Raw genomic sequence first — 3,448 nt, forward strand, 5'->3', positions numbered from 1 at the left:
AATGACAACACTATGCACCTCTTTTTCGGGTGTGTGGAACATTACCTAGAATAGATCATATGTTAGGCCACAAAGCAAACCTTCATAAGTGTTAAATATTAAAAGAAAAAAAGCTAGCTCACTGGCACTGAGTTGGTGGGGACTCATAACAACCCTCTAAGACAGGGTAGTCTTATGGGGGTGAGTGGGTCCTTCTCCCGAGTAGCAGCTGGTGTTTGCCAACTGCTCAGCCCAAAGCATAACCACGATGCCACCTTATGCCGAGTGAAATGAGTCAATCACAAAAAGACAAATAGTGTATGAGACCACTGTTGTAAAGACAAACTCAGGAAACAAACTTTGCTGGTGACGGGGACGAGAGGCCATGCAAGAGAGATGAAGCAATAGTAGACAACAGAGGTGCTAGCTAGGGAGAAGGGGAAGAGGATAATATTCCACAAGAGGGAGAAGAGAAATAAAAAAAAAACAGGCAGGGCAAGCTATTGGGAGGTTTGATAAGTAGTTTAAATTGTTGAGTACAAAACTGATGATCTGAAATGCAAAATTAATTCACAATAAAAAATTATTTAAAACCAAATAGCTCACAGTGGAAAAAGAGTATAAGGGAATTTTTCCTCAAACATTTTAAAGCCCCTTTCTATGTTGTTAGTTATTGTATGTTGTTAGTTGGGGAGGGTGGTAGGAAGGAAATCCGTTTGCTTCTCTATGCATAAATATCCATGGAAGGGAACACAAGGGACTGGCAGAGGATCACTTGTTTCAGGGAGAGAAACTGAGTAGCCAAGCACAAGGGTTAAAGGGAGACTTTTCACTTTTTATCTCTTTGGATTTTGAGCAATGTAAATTTTCCTATTTGAAGGCAAATGTTTTGAGAATGATGATGGCAACAAATGTACAAATATGCTTGACAAAATGGATGGATGCATGGATTGTGATAAGAGTTGTACGAGCCCCCAATAAAATGATTTTTTTATTTTACTATTTGTGCTTAAAAGACTTGCATAGACTTTTGAAAGCTCTTTCACATCTTCTCAGGCTCTTCTCTCTCCTCATCTGGACTATGAGCTACGTTAAAACATGAGCCATCTCTGCTCCATCTTGTTTGTATTTTCAGCACCGAACTCCTGGCCTGGAATGTAGTAGAAGCTCAATAAACGTTTCTTGGATTTAACTGATTTCAACGACACAGTAAGTTTGCAATGGAAAGTAAAAAATAAACCCTGATATCTCAGTGGCTTGCCACACAAAAAAAGTGTTAAGGTTTATTTTACAAGGAATGGGTGGCTCTTCTCTAAATGTGACTGAGAAATTTGGATTGTTTCCATTTTGCAAGTCAGCTAGCTTGGAGTTTGTGTCCCACTTCGCAAAAGAGAAAGGGTATGTGGGAGGGGGGCTGCATTCACACCTACTATATAGGGTCACTAGACCTCGGAATCAACTCAATGGCAATGGGTTTGGTTTCGAATTGGTATCACCTACCTCAAGGGGATTCTGGTGTGCAGTGTGAGCTAAGTATTGAGCTGCCAATGGCAAGGTTGACAGTTCAAACCCACCAACTGCTCCATGGGAGAAAGATAAAGATGTCTGCTCCCGTAAAGGTGTATTATCTCAGAAACCCTGAGAGCAGTTCTACTCTACACTGCAGCATCCTTTGGAGTTGGAACAAGCCCAGCCATTGGTTACTATCGATTTCAAAGGAGCTCTGGGTTGACAGTGGTGAACTGCTAGGCTGCTAACCAAAAGCGGTCAGTCCAGATCCACAGAACGCTTGAGGTAGTTAGTTTATTGTGCCAACCTGGCCAATAAGCACATGTGGGGTTAATTGAAAGGCAGAGAGATAAATGGCTCAGTGAGTCTCGCCTTTCTAGTTCTCGGGTCTCTTGCTTTCTGATAGTCGGACCAGGATGCAGCTGCCTTACCAGTCCCCTGCTTCAGCAAGGCTCACTTCCTGCAAGACATCCCCAAGGAGAAGCCGCATGGACCTACCCCGATACAGCCCTGGGTGCTGGAGCAGCCGTGTGGAGACCCCTGCACTGAGATGTTTACACATTCACTGACTCAGCTTTCCTCCTGCAGTCAGCATCATTACATCTGTTCTGTGAGATGGAGGAGGACTTTGTGGATTGGTGTCAGACATATTGAGTTAATGTTGGACTTGTGGGCTTGGACAGCACTGGGTTGGGATGTTTTCTTGATGCGTACTTACCCTTTATATAAAACTCTCTCTTATACCTGAGTTTCTGTGGATTTATTTCTCTAATGTACCAAGACTAATAAAACGCTCCTCGGGATGAAAAATCCAGGTGATCTGCTCCCCAAAGGTGATTGTCTGGGATAGCCTATAGGAGCAGTTGCACTCTGTCATTTAGGGTTGCTGAGTCAGAATCCCCTCACAAACAAACAACAATAACAACATTACCTACTACAGGTTAGAATTGCCACATGATTTCTGTTCACATTCCTCAGTGATATGGTCCAAATTTACCAAGGGAGTAAAAAAAAAGTTGCTGTTGATTCAATTCTCATTTCCCATGTGTTTCAGAACCTTTGAGAGTATAATGCCAAGCCTTTCTTCTGGGACACCAGTGGGTGGACTTGAACTTCCAACCTCTCAGTTAGTAGCGATTTGTGCCACCCAGGGAGTCCTTTCACAACAAGGGAGGCTGTGAATTCAAGGGGAAGACTTGGCTATTCATAAGTACGATCTAACACTGAGGTGAATAGAATGATAACTCTATGATACAACAACTGAGACCTACTAAAAATTCAACATTTATACACACCAAAAGTCATTTAGGGTTGCTGAGTCAGAATCCCCTCACCAACAAACAACAACAATAACAACATTACCTACTACAGGTTAGAATTGCCACATGATTTCTGTTCACATTCCTCAGTGATATGGTCCAAAAGAGTCAACAGAGAACCCACAAATTAGGGAAAAAATATTGAGTAATAACACATCAGAAAAAGGGCTAATCTCCAAAATTTACAGGAAACTACAACATCTTAACAAGTAAAATACAAATAATATAATTTTAAAAATGGGCACATGAATATACAATTTACCAAAGATGACATCCAGGCAGCCAACAACTATATAAAGAAATATTTAAGAACATTATCAATAAGAGAAATACAAATTAAAACAACAATGAGATATCATCTCACATCAACACTTTTGGCAAAATTCAATAAAACAGAAAACAATAAATACTAGAGAAGATGTGGAGAAATATGAAGACTTTTAAAAAATCATTTTATTGGGGGTTCATACAACTCATATCACAATCCATACATACATCAATTGTATAAAGCACGTTTGTACATTCGTTACCCTCATCATTCTCAAAACAATTGCTCTCCACGTAAGCCCCTGGCATCAGCTACTCATTTTCCCCCCTCCCTGCTTGCTCCCCCCTCCCTCATGAACCTTGATAATTTATAA

The sequence above is a fragment of the Echinops telfairi genome, unplaced genomic scaffold (genome assembly GCF_000313985.2).
Source record: "Echinops telfairi isolate 266 unplaced genomic scaffold, ASM31398v2 ScPeMD7_26;HRSCAF=91, whole genome shotgun sequence".
Taxonomy (NCBI): domain Eukaryota; kingdom Metazoa; phylum Chordata; class Mammalia; order Afrosoricida; family Tenrecidae; genus Echinops; species Echinops telfairi.